Source organism: Lytechinus pictus, chromosome 3, assembly GCF_037042905.1.
Source record: "Lytechinus pictus isolate F3 Inbred chromosome 3, Lp3.0, whole genome shotgun sequence".
NCBI lineage: Eukaryota > Metazoa > Echinodermata > Echinoidea > Temnopleuroida > Toxopneustidae > Lytechinus > Lytechinus pictus.
Window position 1 is genome coordinate 26,565,072 of NC_087247.1, and position 23,289 is coordinate 26,588,360.

Below are 23,289 nucleotides of genomic sequence, written 5' to 3' on the forward strand. Positions count from 1 at the left end.
CATGGACGTCAGCACAGAGGATTATCTTTTGTGTTTAGGCAGTTGGGGGAAGCAACGATAGAAAGAAAAGATAATCCTCTGCGCTGACGCCCATGAACTCATGTATGCATAAAGCATTTTTACCGTATAAAAAGAGAACGAAAGAAATGAGAAAAGGAATACATATTTCGCAAGAGGCCAGGGAAGTTCCCTTTAATTTATCCCTCCTTATTCGGTTCTCAGAAGAATTGAAATGAGCTACAAAGTTCAGGTACTTTTAGGTGACTGAACACAGCAAGGCAGTGGCGGATCTAACATTTTGCCAAGAGGGCTGTTTGACAAGTTGGTTTGACCCAATAACTTTTTTTTGTTTTAAAGTATTCTTTAATTGCTTCTTCCAGTGAACACAAACATAATCTGGCTTCATTAATGTCATAACTTCATAATTCATGATACAAATCATAATAACTTCATAAATAATACATCAAGGTACCAGTAAAATTCATAAACATATACACGAATTCATAAATAAATTTCATAATTTCATCATTCATTTTCCAATTCACTGAACGAAATGAAGAAATATCATACAGAGAAAAGGTGAAGAATTAGAATTAACGATAAACTGTGACCTAATGCATGCGTCTTACCCCCCCCCCCCCTCTCCCTCCGGAGATCCGCCACTGTTCTGTTTCCATGACTCTTGTAAACGGGGAAGGGGTGTTAGAGTTTGATCCCACACTCCTTTTTTAAAATTATTTTTAGGGAGCGCGAGGTGGGGTACCTGGGGTCCGACCACTTGACCGAAGGTCCGCGAGACCGAAGGCCCGCGAGACCGATTTCTTTTTCCTTCATCAGGTGCCGAGTGGTTTAAGGCGCCTCGTTCAACGGTGTATGCCTGTTATCAGAGGGGGAGGGGGCAGAGCCAAATATTTCCCGGTAACTCCGTCTAGAATTAGTCTAGAATTAGTCTAGAATTAGTAACATATAGCTAGGATTTCAGTTTAGTGGCGGGAGTGAGCACGGAAAGCGCGCTCGGGGGGGGGGGGGGAGGGGTGCAGGGAGTGGGAGTGTCCCCCGCGAGAAGCCTGGAAGCTCCGACGTTCCTGTGAATCGTTCCTTGTCTGCGCCCGCTCATCTTCTACGTCCTCTGCCTGTTTTCGAGGGGGGGGGGGGGGTAGAGCCAAAATATTTTCCGGTAACTATGTCCAGAAGGATTTCATTTTAGGAGACGGTAGTGAGCACGCTTAAACACTTAATCAATACTGAGCGCGCGCAAGGCGCTCCCTATAAGGGGGAGTTTTTCCCCTCCCGCGCAAAGCACGGAAGCTCCGGCATTTTCTTCAAATTGTTCCTTGTCTGCTCCCGCTCCTCTTACATTATCTGCCTGTTATCGGGGGGGGGGGGCAAAAAATTTCCGGTAACTAAATTTAGAATCAGTGGCGTTGCTAGGATTTCATTTAAGGGGGCGGTGGTGAGCACGCGAATCGTGCGAAACCGCGAAACACTTACTGCGCGCACGAAACGGCTCTCTAGGGGGGGGGTGCAGGGAGGGGGTGTTTCCGCTACTTATAAGTTATAGTATAAACTTACGCTGCCTAATTTCACTGACACTACTTAATCATCATCTCTACTCATTTAACGTTTATTTGTACGGTAATTCTGCTTCATGATCTTGTGCATTTAATGTTTAACAATAAAACTGGAAATATTATGGAAATACATACACCTGGAACATTGAACCTTCATTATGGGCAATCCTATCGTTGCATTTTTGCTTTCTCATTTAAACATAAAAATAAGAAGAACAAGGTGAAAGTTCTAAAGAAAAGAACGTACATTAATTTGTCACTCAAATAGAAGTGCCGGTTTAAATCAGTTTTCCTCCGGGAAGCCTGTCCTCGGGGGAATGGTCCTTCGGGAGGGTTTTCATGGAGGAGTCTCCCTCCAGAGGAGTAGTCTTGGTACTTGGTTGTGGTTCCTCCAAAATACTCCTAATGGAATTTTAACTGGAGGTTGTGGTGGTTGAGGGTGGATTTAGGGAGTTTTTAGAATCGCAGCTTTAAATTTATCTGGGTCAGTTTGACATACCAGGGTAGGGTGGAGATCATTCCACGATGCAATTGTGCGGGGAAAGAAGGAGTTCTTGTACACATCGAGCCTGGAAGATGGTACCTCAAACTGGAAGGAATGTCCCCGTCTGTTCCTATTTGGTTTAGGTTTAGTGTTCGCTCGGGCGTCTATATCAAGTTTACCATGTAACATGTTGAAGAAACAGCTTAAACGATGTGCTTCGCGTCTCTCTTGGAGAGAATTCCATTTAAGTGAATTTAGAAGTTGGGTAACACTTGATTCTCTTTCATATGTATTTGTTACAAATCGGGCTGCTTGTCTCTGGACTCGTTCAAGGGAAGAGATATTTTTGGATGTGTAAGGGTCCCAGGCAGCGACTGCATAATCCAGATGTGGTCGAACAAGGGTAAGATAGAGTCTCTCTTTGACAGAAGTTGAGCAATGATGGAAATTTCGTCTAAGGAAGCTCAGAACTCCTATTGCTTTTGTTGTTGCAAGGTGAGTTTGGCTGTTCCATCGGAGATCATTTTGAATTACAACTCCGAGGTATTTGGTCTGCTTGCATTCGTCCAAGGTGACACCGAGGATATCGTATGAAGCTTCACCTGGTTTCTTCTTTCTTGTAACACGCATTGATTCACATTTCTGGGGGTTGAAATTCATTCCCCAGGTTTGTGACCATTTGACCATTTCATCAATGTCCTTCTGAAGAATATCTGGGTCATTTGTTGATTTAATTGGGCGATACAGCAAACAGTCATCAGCAAATAATTTAGTAGTACTCCTAACTTTATCGTGAATATCGTTAATATAGAGCAAAAACAGATGTGGGCCGAGTACAGTACCCTGCGGCGTTCCACTAAGTACCGGCTGCCAATCAGAGTGTTTTCCATTTACACATACACGTTGGAGTCGTTGTGTAAGAAAATTTGTTATCCATCTTTTAGTATTTGAGCGGATTCCATAAAAGTCCAATTTATAGAGCAGCTTTTGGTGGGGAATGACATCAAAAGCTTTTGAGAAATCAAGTGTTATCAAATCTGTTGCAATGTTCTGATCGAGATTCTTTGCCAAATAATTTATTGTTAGAATGAGCTGAGATTCACATGATCTATATCTCCTAAAGGCATGTTGGTTGTCGGCAAGAATGTTATTCTTGCTAAGATGACTCATAAGATTACTATCAATTATATGTTCTAACAATTTGCAGCATGTACTTGTGAGTGAAATGGGACGATAATTCGCTGGATCTGTAGTGGAACCCTTCTTGAACAGGGGAGTAATATTTGCTTTTCTCCAATCAAGGGGAAGATTGCCAGAATTAAGTGATTGTTGAAAAATGAACTTCAGCATCGGGGCCAGTTCTTCTGCTGCTATCTTAAGAATTTGATTTTTTATTTGATCGGGACCAATCGCTTTGGACGTGTTTATATGAAGTAGTAATTTCTTGACCCCTTCAACATCAACTTGGATAGGTGGCATATCTGCATACGGACTTGGTGGTAGAACAGGGAACGATGAAGGTGTTGTTTCTTCCCTAGTAAAGATACTTTGGAATTGGTTGGCAAGAGTTCTAGCTTTCTCAATATCCCCAGAAATGAGCTGGTTTTCTACTTTAAGCACCTGTACACCAGTGTTATCTGTCCGCCTAGATTTTATGTACCTCCAGAAGGCCTTAGGATTCTTATCTTCAAGGATTGAAGAAACGTGATGTCTGTGGGCGCTCCTGATGGTGCGGTCAACGTGTTTCCTTACTTTAGTGAATTTGTCCCAGTCCTGTTGTGTGCCACTCCGCTTTGCACGAATGTAAAACTTCTCTTTTTTATTACAGAGTCGTTTTAATTTCCCTGAGAACCATGGGGGACGCATACGACCTTTAACAGTCTTATGGGAAACATCCTCATTTACAATATCATTAAGTGAATCTTTAAACCAAGTCCAATTTTCTTCCACGGATCTATTTTCTGGTGTTAAATCGAAGAAATCCTTTCCAAGTTGCCTTATCTTGTTCTTTAGTTCTTCTTTATCTGCCTTATTCCAGAGAGGAATTTTACGGGGTGGTTTCGAAGGAACCTTGGTCTTGGTAAGAAGTTCTGCTACAATAACAAGATGATCACTTATTCCGACACGGGAGTTGACCTCTGAAACTAAGTCTGGATGTGAAGTTAACAATAAGTCCAAAGTGTTTTCGGTACCGCTAGACTCATCGCGTCTAGTAGGAAAGGTAACTTTCTGGGACAGATGATTATTGAAGATAAGATTTGCAAGAGCTTCCTGAAGTGCACCTTTAGGTTCACTCTGAGTCCCATCGGTCCAATCTATCCCTGGTACATTAAAATCGCCACCCACTACAATATGGGGGGAGTGTGAGGAAGAATTTATTTTAGAGATGGCCGAGTCTAAGTCTAGAAGAGGGGAAGTTTTAGCATCAGGTGGTCGGTAAAAGCTTCCTATATGCAGAGTCTGACCTTGTAGGGTAGCCTGACACCATATTTGCTCGGATTCAGTATCTAAATCAGTTCTTTGAAAGCAAGGGATGGAGCTGTTAACGCAAATGAAGACACCTCCACCATGCGAATTCCTATCCTTTCTAAAAATTTGGAAATGAGCTGGGCAGATTTCGGCAGATTTAACAGTTGGATCTAGCCAGGATTCAGTACCAATAATTATATCAGGATTTACAGTTTCAATAAGCGAGGTAAGCATTGCAGTTTTTCCCCTTACACTGCGACAGTTAATGATGGCAATTTTTGTTGCATTTTTATCGCTCTTCATATTCCGATGAGCTTTATGGATAGTCCTACATATACTCCTAGATCTATTTGTTTCCAGTTGACGGTTGACATTTAGGCAAGAAAGTCTATTTGTTGGTGAAGTTCTATCAGTTGGAATGTTACTTTTTCCATTTTTTCCAACAATCGTCCAACTGTTGCTGGTTCTTGTAAGTTTCAGTGGAGTTACTCTTAGATCTTTCTCACGGCGTCCAACTCCGACTTTAGAATCATTTAGGGGGCCTAGTCCTGAACTGGTACGAATTGGGCTTGATGACCTAATATTTACTTTATTCCAGTGGTCATAACGTAGTTCAACGTCCTCGGTGCCCTCATTAAGGGACGTAAGACTTTCAAAGGAGTTAGACCCACTTAAGTTCAATAAAGATTCTGTAGATTTATTAGAGTCAAGTGAAGAGTCAAAAAATGAGCTAGCAAAGTTCATCATATCACAAAGCGGGCATAGCCAAATGGCTGTTGGATTTTGGGCATGGAAATCAACAGTTCTATCAGACACATCGGAACAGTTCAAATGGAACCAACTTGTACATACCGAGCATTGAATACCCGAGTTTTTGACAGCATATGAACACAACCCACATGGGTATTTCGGCTTTCGTCCACGCCTGGATTTGGGTCCTGGGCCAGGATTTAGGTTTATATCCCCAGCCAGTATATGTTAACTATAATAAGCAATGGTAAACGACCTCTTGGATGGCCCAAGAAGGGGGCAGATGAATATTTCAATCCATTTTTACGAAATGTATTTAGAGCAGATGACTAAGAAATCACATATGCCGCCCGTAAATCAGTTTTGAGTGGCAGCAACTTCAGCATACACACATCATGATGAGGGGAAAAGTAAGAGTAAAAAAATGGAACGATCCTACCGTAAGTCTTGGAGTTGAAACCTAACAAACCAGAATTGCAGGGGTCCCAATCACATTCTCTGTAGATCTTCAGTCCAAATTGGAAGCAGGAAGTGGCCAGAAGCAAATATATTGCTGGTGATGAAGATGAATCTTGATGACTCCGCCAGGGTTTGCTTCGGCGTGCAGCGACAGCAAACATGTTTCACTTTCGATTTCGATGATAATGCACAAGTTAAAAAGTCTAAAAAAGCAGCCAAATAATTCTCCACAACATCAGTCGGGGAATTTTATTCAAGCATTAAAAAACATATAAAAGTTCGCGAAAGTTCACTAAAAAATTTAATCTTTGTGTGCAAAATCTTAAAAATCCAAGATGGCGCGGGCGAAGCTCGGCTACGTGGCTACGTTGCATGTACGTTGACTATGGCGTGACTGCACAATTCCTCGCTGTGTATTGTCAATGGGCCGAGTGGCGGGAAAGTTTCTCGGGAGTTGTCCTAAAACCCATTTTTTATTGTTGTTATTACTATTTTTGTTATCATGATATCAGCAGCAGCAGCAGTAGTAGAATCAGAAGTCGTAGTAGTAGTAGTACATAGGCGGGTCCAGCCTTTGGCGAAAGGGGGGGGGGGCGTACTGCCGAGCGGCGCACATATTTTTTGCACTTCACCGGCGCCATAAAAGAAAATGTTGAAAAAGGGGTAAAGTCTGACCCTGTCAAATACTCTTTTAAAAAAATGGAGGATTTCCAGTCATGCCATTTTGCATGACCACACGCAGATAATATTTCTGGGGGGGCAAGACTCGAACATATTTTTGAAAAAAATAAAAGTAAAAACGATAGAGTAAACGGACCGAGCTGCTTAATGGGGCGATTATTTTTTTTTTACAAGTGTAATAAAAGTATTTGGTGCACATCTCACATTTGCACATTTTTCATAGTTTTCATGAAATGTTAAGGGGAAAAAATGTGTTTTCACAACAGCTGATCGGAAATTTGCACAGATGGCGCCGATTATTATTGTCCAGTGCCGATTTAGATTTAGGTGGTGCTGATTATCCTTGATCGGCGCCAGTTAAGACTCTGGCAGTGCCGATTTTTCTCGACTGGCGCCGATTTATAACCAAAAAGCGCTGATTATTCTTGTCCGGCGCCGATTTAGATTTAGAAGGCGCTGATTATTCTTTTTAACCGGCGAAGTTGTTGGGAAAAGGGTAGTTAAAAGAAAAGATAAGGAAGATGATATGATTGCACTTTGCTGGGGGATAGTCTTTCCTTTACTGTTGCTAATCAGTGTATATTTTTTTTAAGCGGCGCCTTTTCTTTCTTTTACTTTTCTTCTATTTTTTTTTTAGTTTGGCGCCGCTCAAATATTAGGGGGGCGTGCGCCCGGCTCGGTGTAAAAATGGCAGAGGTAATAATGGCAGAGGTAAGAATGGCAGAGGTAAAAATGGCAGAGGTAATAATGGCAGAGGAAAAAATGGCAGAGGTAAAAATGGCAGAGGTAAAAATGGCAGGGGTAAAAATGGCAGATGTAAAAATGGCAGAGGTAATAATGGCAGAGGTAAAATGGCAGGGGTTATAATGGGAGAGGTAAAAATGACAGCTCTAGGTAAAATATGGCCAGTCTTAAACCCCCGTGCAATGAATTGTCAGCCCCCGCATGTACATACATTAAATAAGAAGTGCATGTCACGGTTAGGCATTTCATCATCATTATGTCTTCATCGGCCTAACAATGCTATTTACGAATTCGTTGGAGGCGTACCGTGAACGCTTTTTAAATAGAAATCAAACGACAGATTTTCTTTCATTCAATTTATCAGGAGCAAAATGAAACTGCACTATTCTCAATCATCATTTCATAACATTCCTTTTTGTCTGGCTGTTTTTTTTTATATCTAAAGTTTTGCCAGGTTTACCGATGCAAAAAGGAGGAAGAGTAGACATAAGAGAGGTGGAGAGACAGCGGGGAAAAACATAGAGAACATAGCAGGGAAAGCTTAAACGTTGAAATTGTCACGAATGATTGTGGTTAAATATTATGTCCTTATTTGTAATGTCGTCTGTACTATTCTTTTTAAATATTTGAATGACAATAAGCATGCGTTCCCAGGCTTGGCACTGAATATGTAACTGATTATGAAAATCAATAATAATCTTGTTTTGACTGGTAAACCAATTTGGGGTCGATCGAGGGGGGTGTCTGGTTCAGATTCTTTGCATAAAAGAAGAACCTTTACCACTGCATCCAATATGATATAAACGCCTTGATGGTCATAACCCTTGGAAGCGGAAGTACTGTTGGGTATTTTGTACACCATAAGCAGCACCCTCCTGGTAATTAGCTTGGTATGCTAAAATGTAGAGATTTGATACAAATCTCTGTAATTTTTCAAACAGAAGAAAAAACATTGTTTATTATCTAATTGTTATTATTCTTGTTGTAATTCTTTTTCTGACCTAAAAGAACTTCATTTAGTTGAAATAAATGTTTGTGTCATTTTCCCCCTTAACCAAATCCCCTTTCATTTTGGAGTGAAAACTTTTTTTTCTTTGCTTTTTAACAAACCAGCACCCCATTTTTCACTAACTTTTCAAAAGTAAGTGGTGCTCACTCAAGCGGAAATATTTTTCGACATTTATATCGTCATTTGCTTAAATGGATCTGTACCAATGTTAAAATGTGGAAAAATCTTCAGGATTTTACATGCGGGGGCTTTTTGACAATTCATTGCATGGGGGTTTAAGACTGGCCATATTTTACCTAGAGCTGTCATTTTTACCTCTCCCATTATAACCCCTGCCATTTTACCTCTGCCATTATTACCTCTGCCATTATTACCTCTGCCATTTTTACCTCTGCCATTTTTACCTCTGCCATTTTTACCTCTGCCATTTTTACCTCTGCCATTATTACCTCTGCCATTTTTACTTCTGCCATTTTTACCTCTGCCATTTTTACCTCTGCCATTTTTACCTCTGCCATTTTTACCTCTGCCATTATTACCTCTGCCATTTTTACTTCTGCCATTTTTACCTCTGCCATTTTCACCTCTGCCATTTTCACCTCTGCCATTATTACCTCTGCCATTTTTACCTGGCACCGTGCTCCCCCTGTGCCCCCCTGGATCCGTCACCGTAGTAGTTGGAGTCGTACTAGTCGTCGTAGTAGTGGTTGTTATAGTAGTTGTAGTAGTCGTAGCCGTATAGTCGTAGTAGTAGAGATAAACCTAATATTTGTTTCTATTGTCGTTATTATTCACCATTATTATCATGATACGATTTTTGATATTTTTATTGATATTATTAATGTAGAGAAAGCGTGAAAGAGGAAGGACATGCATAAGATAGATAGAAAAGAGGAAAAGAGAAATCCAGATGAAGAAAAAAATTGTAGATCAGGTAAATGATAATAAAAATAGCCGTAAAATGGTTTATAAAATAAAATAATAGAAGCGCCGAGTTCACCTAGAGCATAGGGAAAAGACGTAGACAAAAATCACGAAGAAAAAAGAAGCGAAATTATTTAGGAATAAGATATTAAAATAATTAAAGAGACCAGAGAAGGAGAGAGAGAAGGGGGGGTCAAGAGGAACGATAGGAGAAATTGAAAGTAAAAAAAGAGCTGTGAGAAATGTACAGAGGAAAAGAACTTGGAAGAATATCCAATTTATTGGATATTATATGTGTTCTGTGTCTATCAGTCTGTGGGATGAGTGTGTGCGTTTCTAGGCAAAATATGTTTAGGATATTTTTGAAAAAAATCTTGAAATTTGCAACAACAGCCCACTTTGGATGCGGCGACACTGTATCTGGGTTCATCAATCTAATTGTTGTGACATTTTTTCGGTTTCACCTCGGTCATTGTCGGTTGAGTAGATTTCTTCAGAGACTATGGTATGCATGATTTCGTTAGACGGTGAAGTGAGAGAGGGGATGGTGTGTCCGATTTCGTGGTATTTTGAAAAACATTTTTGCAAACTATTCCCAGTCTAATAATAGTCTGGCAAAAGCTGAAATGTAATCTAAAAAAAATGATATCGAAAAAGGAATCTATTAATGAATAGTTGAATGAATGAATGAATAAATAAATAAATGAACAATTATATTTATTAATTGATTACACCCTTGTAGCAAAAAAACCAAACGAACGCCAACCCCCCCCCCCAAAAAAAAATAATAAAGAAGGGAGGGAGGGGGAAACGTGAGCGAGAAAATAAAAAGGTATATAGGAGAACGTAAGACGAGCGAGAGTAGACAAGGAATTAGTTCAAGGGATCGTTACAGCTTCTCCTGGCCCTCCATGCATCCCCCCGGGAACGCGTTTTGCGCGCTCAGTGTTTCACACGCTTCGCGTGCTGACTACCACCCCCTTGAATTAAATCCTAGCTTCGCCACTAATTTTAGACTTAGTTAACGGGAAATTTTTGGCTGTGCCCCTCCCCATGCATTTCAGGCAGAAAACGTAATTTAGAAGAGCGGATGCACACAAGGAACGATTCAAAGAAACGTCGGAGCTTCCGCAATTCGAATTCCCCCCCCCCCTCTCTGTTAACAGGCAGAGACAGTAAGAGCAAGAGCGGGCAAGGAACGATTCGAAGAAAACGTCGGAGCTTCCGTGCTTCGCGGGAGGGGGAAAACTCCCCTTATAATATGGAGCGCCTTTCGCGCGCTCACTATCGCCCCCTAAAATAAAATCCAAGCAAAGCCACTGATTCTGGACTTTGTTACCGAGAATATGTTTGCTCGGCCCCCCCCCCCCTCCAATAACAGGCAGATGACGTATTAAGAAGAGCGAGAGCAGAACAACTCAAAGGAACGTCGGACCTTCCGCGCTTCTCGCAGGGGGGGCCGGGTACACTCCCCTCCCTGCATCCCCCCGGAACGCGCTTCCCGTACTCACTACTGCCCCCTAAACTGAAATCCTATGCCACTTGATTCTAGACGGAATTACTCGGAAATATTTGGCTCTAGCTGCCCCCTCCCCCTCTGATAACAGGCACCTGTTACGCCGCTGCAACGAGGCGCCTTAAACCACTCGACCGCGGCACCCGATGATGGGGGAAAAGTCGGTCTCGCGGGCCTCCGGTCTGGCGGACCTTCGGTCTCACAGGCCTTCGGCCTCGCGGGCCCTCGGTCTCGCGGGCCTTCGGTCTCGCGGGCTGTCACCTAACCCCCCCCCCCTCTAGATATGCCACGGCAAAGCCATTGCAAAGCCATTGCCCCTTCCATTATCATTCAAACATGTTTTATTATAACTGCAACTCAGTCACTATAGAGGGGGGGGGGGGGCATTTTTACCTCTGCCAGTTTTACACCGAACCGTTTAAATGAGCGTGCTGGCAGGTGAGGGTGAATGAGTGCGTGTGTGTCAGTTGAATTGGAATAAAAACAAAACAAAATCATTTCAAAACCAAAAAGTGTTCGTGTTTGCATGAATGCATTTTATTCACCTGTTTTAACAAGTTTGTTTGAATGATATGAAACAAACAAAACTTTTAATCCTTATGCAATATCTTTCAGAAACTAACATTGATTTTCCGATAGTCTATCGATGGATGCTGTTTATTGTTTCATTTATTAGACATGTGACTGGTCAAAGGTACGCCACTGCTGGTGTCCCCAAGCAAGCACCTACCGTAGTCAGGCTTGTGTCATCACATCGGGTTATCGCGTATACCCGACCATTCGAGAAAAAGGCCATCTAAATTCCCGAAACGTTGCGTCCAGTGTACCCGACCATTCGAGAATATTTTTTTTTTGTAATTTCCACGAAACATCGGGTCCTGAACCGACGTTTCGGGAATTAAGGGGCCCTTCTATCGAAAGGTTTCGCGATTACGTCGGCGATTAAGCGAGCCGACGCGACAAACCTCATGTAAACAGCCTCCACCCATTCCCCATAGAAAAAAATCCCTTTTTCAAAATGGAAATGCCCTTTTTTCAAATTGAAATGTGCCCTTTTTCAAAATGAAATGCCCTTTTTGAAGTAAAACATAATACATTTTAGGTTAAAAAATCACAAAAATTTTGGCTCGCGCTTAAAAAAATGCATAGAATGTCCAGTTTACAGGTTGGAATATCACACATTTCTGGCTCGTGTTTCGCGCTCGCATCAATTATTGTTTATTAAGGTCTGTTCCTGGTTACAGTGCTAATATCCAGTTTTCGGGTGAGAAATTCACAATTTTCTGGCTCGCGCTTCGCGCTCGCATCAAGAACTGTTTAGTAACATACTCATCCTGTTCATACAAAAATGCTTAAAATGTATAGTTTTCAGGTTGGAATATCACACATTTTTTGGCTCGTGTTTTGCGCTCGCACCAATTATTGTTTATTAAGGTAATCATTCTGTTCATGTCCAGTTTTCTGGTCACATCACAAATTTTCTGCTCGCGCTTCGCGCTTGTATTATTCGATTGGTGAGATATGTAGCCTATTCAATGCAGTCTTCAAAAAATTATATTCCTGGTCAGTATATTAAAAATGTCAGCTCGCGCTTTTCCTTTTTTCATGATTACAAAAACTGCTTGGATGCTTACTTTTCTTGTCTTATTACTTAACTTCCAAAAGTTTGAGCTCGTGATTCGCGCTCTCAACATGTCGTAAGGATGCCCTTTTAACAGTAATTAGGTCCATAATTGACCAAAAGCGAGTTTTACAATTTCAGATTTGAATTTTTTTCTAATCTGCTTGCTCCGCTCGCTCGCTCGCGAAAATATCAAACCTAAATCACTTTAAAAAAAAAACTTTGCTCAACTTAATTACTACAAAACACACAATAGATGATAATCCCATGGTGAAAATATCACTTTGCCTGCACCAAAATGCCTTTTTTGGCATATTAGTGCCTTTTTTTGGCTTTGCCCCTCGAACGAAAATAAGTTCCGCCGCCCCTGCATGTAAAAGAAGAGAAAATTGGTAATCAATTTATGAACTATGTTTTTCGAATAGATGACATGCAGTAAAAGCCAGAAAAACTCACTTAAAATCGTAATTTGCTTTATTGCAAATGGGACTTTGGTAGCACCACTTTCCATTGTTCTCAGTCATATTGCGTGCAATATGAACGTTGGGATGGACTTCAAATAGAAGAGAGAAAGCATATCTTTTCATTGATGTGCATATTCTCATGAAACAAATTTATGATTATGTTGGCAAAAACTGGTTATTTCTCCCGTGTGGGCATTCTAGTTTGCTCAGCGATTTTTTTTCTCAGGTTTTTGGTGATTATATTCATTATTGTTTTGAACCTTAGGAACCTGTGGATATTTTCATCACGTTCCTTTTATTTGGGACATCCAAAATGCTGAAATGCAGGAAACAGTTTTTGTGATGTCATCGTTCCTTTGTCCTTTCATGATTAATAAAATGAGTTAACTTTACATTACAAGATCATGATATAACCAATGAATGCTGGTACCTGTATACCCGAATGAAAGACCGGGGGGGGGGGTGAATATGAAGCATGTTTCCTTCAAAATCTAGATGGTGGCCTGCTATCAGGAATCTTAAAGATGAATGAAACTAGTCGCAGTAAACCCCACAGGAAACACTGATGTCCCGTTTACTTTTAGGTAACATTTGTACAGTATCACATTTCATTTCCATAGTTAATTATGATTATTTCATTATCTGATTTTTAATATTAGTGTTTAATATGCTCTATTCTTTGTTTATATTTGATTATGTCACCATGTTTGTTTACGAAGGGCCCCAACGAAACCCATTTTGTTGCTGATTGGGCTACCCTAATTCTTTTAAATATGTGAAAATAAATAAATAAACGAGAAAACATATAAACCCATTAATTTTCTCTATAATATCATCGTGGATCTACATCTGGTGCAGTTACATGAAGCGAAGTTACATGATATCATCTCAGGTGAAAACAATTAGGCCTACACTGACTCGTCATTACAGATATGTGGTACAGTGTATCATTATTATTGCTTGGAAAAAGACCCGACAATGCCACATTTATACTATTATTTTGCCATTTTCTTAGCATTAGCAATGACTCGATTTCATCCAGAATCCTGTGGTAAGCCTACATAATTATATTTTTACATCCAGACACTGCGGCGGTCGTTTTATTGGATTCTGTACGCATGCATTTTAAAATGGTTAATACTGGCATTTATCTTTAATTTTAGAGGTGGTATGGATTCTAATATCAACATAAATAATTAAAAAAGAAAGAGTTGCTTATGGTCCATATGAGGCTCGAACTCATGACCCTCGCGTTATTAGCACGATGCTCTGCCGACTGAGCTAACAGACCGAAGCCGCTAACTCTGTGAAAAATAAAAGATAAATTGCTCATAGTTTAGTTAGTCTGCGTAAGAAGACCTTTGTTGACGCGTCAAAAACTTAAGGACTGTTTTGAGTGCAGATCCCGGGTGCAGATAAGTGCTTAAAAATAAAAACATATAGATATTGATGATAAATGTAGGAACCGATAAGGAAACCATCCAAGGGATTCTGATTCGGCGATACTATATAAATAAAAAAGACCACGCCGCCAGCGAAATTATTTTTCCCACCGAGTTATGGACCAACCATAGAGATGTATACTAATAACGCTAGAGGGCGTACTTCGTCAAATCGCTGTGATTACGCGGAGACCGGCCGCCATTACTCGATAGGTCTTCGCAGCCTGCCATGCGCGTACAGTACCTATGGGGCATGTACATGGATGAGCATAGAACCGGAACAAAACGATGAAATGTGAGCGCGAAAGCAAATTGAAAAGCAAAATTGTAAATATTGCACTGGATTAAAGTTCAAATTAACAAAAAATCCAACAAAACTGAGGACAAATACGCCTAAACAGGCCTATTTATAGCGCATATATCCTACCTATTGGCCAACGATCAGTAGGCTACATCCCCAATTATTTTTGCTTTGATCATAACATTTCGATACATTAATATGACTTCTATTTTCTAATGATTTGGAAGGGATGAATTTTAATAATACTATGTAGGCCTAGGCCATCTGGCCTAGGCATATCGTTCTAGGTTGATTAATATAATTTGGTATCCCAGGTAAAAAAACCAGTTGAAACCAGTTGAAATTTTAACTGGTTTCAACTGGAGTCAACTGGTACCAGTTGAAACCAATAGGCACAACTGGTAAACTTCCACCATACCAGTATATTCCAGTTGAAACCCATTGTCCCAACTGGACATGCTGAAAACATACAAGTTTATTCCAGTTGAAACCAATTAACTATACTGGTATAAATTAGTACACCAGTTAATACCAGTTAAAACCAATAGGCCTTTCTGGTTAGCTACCAATAGATTCCAGTTTAAAACCCATTAGCCAAACTGGACCATTTGATGCCAGTTGGAACCCATAAAACCCAATGGGTGTATATACCAGTTAATGCCACCTTAAACCCATAAACCATACTGGTATATCATTAAACCAATTGATACCAGTTAGAACCAACATGCATTACTGGTATACCTACCAGTTGATTCCAGTTAAAACCCATAAACCAAACTGGATCAGAGTGTTCCAGTTGGAACCCATAGACCTCCCATAACCCCACTTGAAACCCATTAACCATACTGGAATATCAAACCAATGGATACCAGTTAGAACCAATATAGGCATTACTGGCATATCTACCAGCTGATTCCAGTTAAAAGCCATAAACCATACTGGAGCAGATTATACCAGTTGGAACCCGTAGACCTCCCATAACCCACTTGAAACCCATTAACCATACTGGAATTTCAAACCAATTGATACCAGTTAAATCCAGCATACATTACTGGTATACTACCAGTTGATTCCAGTTAAAAGCCATAAACCATACTGGACATATTTTACCAATTGGAACCCATAGACCTACCATAACCCACTTGAAACCCATTACCATACTGGAATATCAAACCAATTGATACCAGTTAGAACCAATAGGCATTACCAGTATATATCTACCAGCTGATTTCAGTTAAAACCCATAAACCAAACTGGAACAGATTTTACCAGTTGGAACCCATAGGCCACCCATAACCCACTTGAAACCCATTAACCATACTGGAATATCAAACCAAATGATACCAGTTAGAACCAATAGGACTTACCAGTTGATTCTAGTAAGAACCTGTATATACATATATAATATATACATATATAATATATACATATATATATATGTATATAAGAGGCAGAGTGGTAATGCATTGTACTTATTTCCAACAGAGTTTATATATACATATGTATATATATATTATATAAGAACTATGTTTTCATACCTTTGTTGTTTTATTTGTCGCTTCTCTTAAACTGTAACTGACTTTTGAAATATTTTTGTAATTGTTGATATCTGCAGTAATCATTCAAATTTCTTACCCGACAAGTCACTGGATCAATATAGCTGTAACCCACTTTACATTAATATTTATATTTTTTGTACAGATCATATTACTTCAAAGTCCTCTTATCTTTGTTTTTAATTCCTTTTGAGATAATTCTTTATGATTATCATTCATGAATGTGTTTCCTATAACTATTATTATTGTAACCATCAACACAGCGTTACTTTTCTTAAAAAAGCAAGTATTATTTCATACAATCCACTCTTTAATCTACATGTATTGTTATTTATTCAACATTGGTTAAATATATATTTATGTGAAAATGTTCATTATGTTAAAGGTATATACATTTAGCCTACTCCCAACCTTTGCCCGTTCCTGCTTTTGACATTACCTCCCCCCCCCTGTATACTTTTCTTTTTGTATCCCCTTTCCAATATTATACATTAGTATACTTTGTTATTTTTTTGTTGCTTATTTGTTTACTGAAATTTTGCTCTGTACAAATTCATGAAATTCAGCCTTTTACCACAATAAATGCCATGCATTTATCCATCCTATATATATATATATATATATATATACGTTGTTGTGATTAAAACAGCTCGATTGAGGATAAGAGGAAAAAAATATCTACATAATAACTAACTTAATTATTCTTTATGTTAATTTTAATATTTCCACCTTGAAAAGTTTCATTAAAGTATGTGGTTCGATATTACCATATAACTTAAATCGAAACATGTTATTCTCAGTGAAATTGTCTAGTTTACATTTAAAAAATTGTTATCCTAGATATTTGTTGCGAGAAAAAATATTTCTTCCTATTTAATCCCTTTTTTCTAATTTAAATTAAAGAGGACTATTTTACACTATTTTTTCAAATCATATAAAGATTAGTGTATTTTTCTTTTTTTTAACTCACTGATATTTTAAAAATATTTTTGAAGGTGAATAGAATAGCTATTTTTTTTCTATTTATAACGCGCATATTTATTGCTAGTTTACAACCTTGTCATGTTAAGCAAGGCTATCTTTATCTTTCAAAGAAAAAGAAAATAAATGAAATAGAAATAAAGAACAAATATTAAGCTAATTCATTCTTAAACTTCCAAAGAAAAAAAAAAGCTCCAAAAGCAGAGGCAAAAATCGTCATTTCTAGACTGGTTGCCAACTAAAACCAAACAAGAAGAAATTTTTTATGTTAAGAAGTTCGTATATATCTATTTTAAAACTTCTTTCTTGCTTTAGACCCCCCCCCCCCCCCTTCATTATTCCTGACTCAGCAGATCTTCCTTCAATCATATCAACGGGCGCGGGCGGGCCTGCGCATGCGCACTGAGTGCCACTGATCGCTATCGTCCGTATAATTATGCAAATTAACCAGCCGCCAAAAACGCAAACCGCCAATCTAATTTGAATTTGAAATAGCCATCTTCGCCGCGCCGTTAATTTGCACTGCACTTTTATCGAGTGCGATAAAGAAGGGTAAAGAAGGCCGTTTTAATAATAATTCAACCACTGAAATCACACGGACCAGATTTGGACAATGACTTGAAAGCTAAGACATTCGCAGTAGGCTCTACAGGTAAGTTAACAATTTTCTATGATTTTCTTTTCGTAGTTTGTTATGGCGCGGCTCGCAGCTAGCTGCGGGGCTAGCTGTAACGTTAGAGTTCGTCAGGACATCCTGTTACTGCCCCTCAGCGCTGCCTGCCGGCCGCGACTACTCGGGCGTGGATGTGTGGCTGCCATGCCGGTACAAGTCTGCGCACATACATCATATTGACCTTACGATTTGTGTTAAGATTTAACATGAATTTCTTTTCATTTCACAAAATCTTTCAGTTGATATTGTTCCATATATTGTTATAAGTAAGTAGGACCTATGCAAAATAAATCTATTTAGAAAATGAGAGAGATATGTGATCGAATGTGAAACTGATTTTCTTGGGAAAAATCTGACTTCTGTCTGAGACTCGGCCAGTTATGATTTTCAATTTCAGATTTAACATTATGATAGTGGCCAGTGCCTCGTGTCTGCGCACCAATAACTTTACACACGATTTGAGGATTTTGATGAGAATCACATGAAATGCCGAAAATCGAAATTCATTATTTTTTCCACCATTTTAAGAGTCAGATTTTTTCATGAATAGCTGTTTATCACTTTTTGACTGTGTGTATTTCAGGAGAGAGGGAGACCCAAAACCACCTGGAGTCATACTGAGCCTCGAGGAGGAGATGAAGTCAGTGAACATGACCTGGGGGGCCGCTGGGGTACCGGTAGTTTCCAGAAGAAGGCCCAGCTCAGAACCGCCAGGAGTGGAGATCCGAATACTTCGTTGCTGCCCTCCATGCGAGGAGGCTGTAAGTTAGGTAATTCAGATGTCAAGTTTTCTTTTGGGGTCTTTGTGTATCTTCTATTATGAGAATTATGGAAAAGAGATGGTGATTTCATGGTTTTAAAGATGTAAAATATGAAATTCTAGCACTTTTTTTAGGCCTAATAATTTTTTTTGAGGAGCGCGATATTTTTGTACATGACCCAAGCCTAGTTTCACCACAGATTAATTAATAGCTACACAGCTGTTGCATTTACAATTTTGATAACAATCTACAACAATTGAGCATTTTATAAAATTGAGTGTGTCTAGGAAAGCAAATTCGGAGAATCGAGCTCCTCAAAAACATAAGGAGAGCCATTTATTGAGCTCCGTGGAATTATAAACATGAAGGACTGATCTCTGCGACATCGATTTCAGAAGTATTCCCAAGACGAAGTGAACTTACTCATTTTTTAAATAAATATGATGATGTGCTGTTTATCATTATAGTTTATTCATTGATTCACAATCCCATGTATTTTTCTTAATGTGCAAATGGAATTTTACAACACTCTGTAGTAACCCTTGCTCGCCTTAGGTGTAGACATGTATTGCTATTCACTGTAATATAGACGTATTTGTTATTCACTGTTCACCGTACTGATTATTTTTCTCTCCATTGTTTAAAAAAAAATTCTTCAGATACATCGCATCTACCAGCAAAGAATGTGTGCCAGTACAGGAAAGGAATGTACCTGTCGCACATGAACTCTTCAGAGGCAGTGAGGACAACAAGATCTGCAAGCAAGTGATCCTTTTTGTAAGAAAATTTCCAATTTGTACATTTCACAATTAATTTTTTTTTAAGCCTTTGTACACATTTAGAGTATCAAGGCTTACAAAATGTAAAAATTAAATGTTTGCCCAAAAATCATTATGGGAAAGGTGGATTTCCGAGGAAAAATCAAATCTATCTTTGTTTACACAGTTGTACGAGCAACCTTATAGGAGGCTTGTCTAGGCTCCGTGATGAAAATACAATGTAAAAATTGATTCACAATCCCATGTATTTTTCTTCATGTGCAAATGGAATTTTACAACACTCTGTAGTAACCCTTGCCCGCCTTAGGTGTAGACATGTATTGCTATTCACTGTAATATAGACGTATTTGTTATTCGCTGTTGTTCACTGTACTGATTATTTTTCTCTCCATTGTTTTTGAAAAAATTCTTCAGATACATCGCATCTACCAGCAAAGAATGTGTGCCAGTACAGGAAAGGAATGTACCTGTCGCACGTGAACTCTTCAGAGGCAGTGAGGACAAAATCTGCAAGCAAGTGATCCTTTTTGTAAGAAAATTTCCAATTTGTACATTTTACAATTAATTTTTTTTTAAAGCCTTTGTACACATTTAGAGTATCAAGGCTTACAAAATGTAAAAATGTAATGTTTGCCCAAAAATCATTATGGGGAAAGGTGGATTTCCGAGGGAAATCTATCTTTGTTTACACAGTTGTATGAGCAACCTTATAGGAGGCTTGTCTAGGCTCCGTGATGAAAATACAATGTAAAAATGATAAAATTATCTTCATGGAGTCCTCTAGGCTAGCCAGTGACATGGGCCCATGCCCATCAATTTTAATTCATGCTTTTGCATAACCAAATGGCGTGAATTTAAAACTGGAAGTATAATTTCAGATTGACCTCCGAAATGAAACGTGCACAATTAGTCTGAACTAAAATAACATTTCCTGAATTTTTCTTAAATCTGGAGGCTGAGGTATTTTTGTATCTTTGAAATAAAATTGGTTCTCGTTGTTTTTACCTCTGACTTACCAGTATGTGTAGGGGTACCGTAGAAGTAGAATTAAAGGGATGGTCCAGGCTGGAAACATATCTCAATAAATAGAGTAAAATTCACAGAGCAAAATGCTGAAAACTTGATCAAATTGGATAACTAATTAAGGTTTTGAATTTTAAAGATTTGCATTATTCCGGTGAAATAGTTCTAGGCATGTCTTTATGAATATTCATTAGGTTGACTGATGATGTCATATCCCAATTGCCCTTTTGTATTTTATTATATGAGATTAGGTTTATTAAGATATTTTTAACCAAGAACTATTGACAATTGGATTGACAACTGATTAGGTGCATTAGTTATTGACGCAACTTATTTCATTACAATGGAGACGCATCATTTACACATGTATGAAAAAATCAAACATTTATGATTTCATCTAGTAACATAAAAAAAGGAAAGTGGAGATGTGACATCAGCCCACCTAATGAATATTCATGACGAAGTGCATACAACTGTTTTCACAAAATATTGATAAACTTTAAAATTCAATAACTTCTTGTTATCCTATTTTGATGAAATTTTCATCATTTTGCTCTGTGAATTTTACTCAAGTATTATTTAGATGTAAATATTTTCGGCCCGGACCATCCCTTTAATCCTCGGATAAAATTTTGGATTTCAATTTTTTTTTCCTCTGTCTTGCGTTTTTAAACATGCTCTGGGAACTGCTTTTTGAAAGTTGTCAGCATTAACAAGTTGTCTTTTTCCGACAGTTACCATAGTAACAGTCAGAGGCCAGTGCTTCTCAGCCAATCAAAAGCAATGATTTCACTGAAATAGTCGGCACTGACAATCATGAAATACCCATCAGATGTTAGCAGATAATGTGCAACATAGACTCCTAGATACATATATGCAAACATACATAGTCTAAGTCTTTATTATTAAAATAAATGTATAGGTATAAGGTCGAGGCAATTTCATCTCTGCGATGTCAATTTCAGAAGTATTCCCAAGACCATGTGAACTTACTATACATGTTGTAATAAAAATGATGATGTGCTGTCTATCATTTATAATTGAATCATTGAAATATGGAACTTAGAGAAGTTTCACTATCCCATGTATTTTCTTTATGTGCAGATATAATTTTACACCCCTGAAATTTTGTATTACGGTATTCACTGTACTTATTATTTTTAATTCCATTGTTTTTTTTTTCTAATCTTCAGATACATCACATCTACCAGCAAAGATCAAGTGCCACGACAGGAAAGGAAGGTACCTGTCTCATGTTTCCTCTTCAGAGCCAGTGAGGGCCCCAAGATCTCAATAAATAATAATTAAAAAAAGACTCCTTTATCATTCCTTTAAAAATAGTACATATTGAAGGTAAATGCTTAGATGCATTATATTCAAATTTTGTCTCCAAGCTAGCTTGTAAAAATTGGATTGACTACATATTTACTGTGTAAGTTAATGATCTTTGTTGACACATAATACAAGAATTATACACAGCATGTTACAGTTTGTAACATAATTTTCTTTCATTAAATTCCCAGTTTTAATACCATATAGATGTTTTTTGTGACTTGTCATTCTCTGATGTTTTTTGGTACATATTTCAAGAGACTGAGGGATTGATTTACCAGAGCAAGTTTACAGTCCAATCCTGTTATATTGTGCATGTGGAAATTAACAAGGTTTCAATACAATGCTACAAATTTACCTTGATTCATTTCATCAGTCCTATGTGCAAGGATAATTATTTCACTTGTCCATGCACATTGTTATAACAGGAGTGGACATTCAATGTAAAGATAATTGAAGATAATTAATTGAAATAAGTTAATAACCGCCTGAGAGGGGGGGGGGGTGTTGGCACCAATATTCTAATGTGTGTGTGCGCAAGGAAAACGAAGGAGTGATTATACGAGAAGAGTGAAAGATCAGGAATGTACATATCCACATGATTCATTTTTGTTTATGCTATACATTGCAGGGTGTTTCTAACTGGTACCACTTGACAATTTGTGTTTCCAACTGGTCCTAACTGGTGCTTCCAACTTGTTCTAACTGGCACCAGTTGACAACTGGTGTTTCCAACTGGTTTTAACTGGCACCAGTTGACAACTCATGTTGCCAACTGGTCCTAACTGGCACCAGTTGACAACTCATGTTTCCAACTGGTCCTAACTGGCACCAGTTGACAATTTGTGTTTCCAACTGGTTTTAACTGGCACCAGTTGACAACTCATGTTTCCAACTGGTCCTAACTGGCACCAGTTTACAATTGGTGTTTCCAACTGGTTTAAACTGGCACCAGTTGACAACTCGTGTTTCTAACTGGTACCAGTTTCCAACTGGTACCAGTTAGGACCAGTTGCCAACTGGTATTTCCAACTGGTACCAGTTACAATTTGTCAACTGGATTCCAGTTGATTCCAGTATTCCAATTTCCATATTGAATCCAGTTCGCTAACTGGAATCAACTGGTACCAGTACCAGTTGGATGAACTGGTACTTAACTGGTTTTTTTACCTGGGATTCAAGTTGACGTCAGAAATTTAATAGGCCCTAGCTGTCACAGTGTCTGCTGCATCTGAGATACTAAGGCAAGCATAAGGTATCGAAAAAAAACACTACTGCATTTTTTCAAGTATAGTTTCCTAATAAGTATGACGCTGATTGCTGATAATTTATTTCTTCACCTTATATATCTACACATAGAAATAATAATAAAGAAAGTTATAATAGGGCCGAACTCCTTTTTCCCCGTGTAACCAACATCACAATAGCTCGTGAGCATTGGCGGCGGAGCAGAGGCCTTATCTTTTGTGTTTGTGGGGACGGCTATTGTTGCGTCCCCCCCCCCCCCAAACACAAAAGATAATCCTCTGCTCCGCCGCCAATGCTCGTGAGTATCATAAAACGACTTTTTATTGATCATATTTAAAATTGTTTACACATTGGTCCAGTTAATTGATGATTTAGATTTCCAATGTAGGCAACCATCGATCATATTAATTATTTTCTTATATGCGATCAAAAGTTTGTTGACAGCAAAATTTGCATATCAAATGCGCGCATGCAGCCTCGTACATTTTGCAATGTACAGGA

General features: G+C 38.7%; 1 long non-coding RNA gene across 1 annotated transcript; it reads left to right on the top strand.

Annotated features, from left to right (window-relative positions):
* Positions 1-17,449: 17,449 nt before the first annotated feature.
* Positions 17,450-21,746, top strand: LOC129284142 (uncharacterized). Its single transcript, XR_010293013.1, has 5 exons — positions 17,450-17,624; positions 18,229-18,415; positions 19,066-19,183; positions 19,600-19,714; positions 21,402-21,746. It is a non-coding gene; the product is annotated as an uncharacterized LOC129284142 (long non-coding RNA).
* Positions 21,747-23,289: the final 1,543 nt, after the last annotated feature.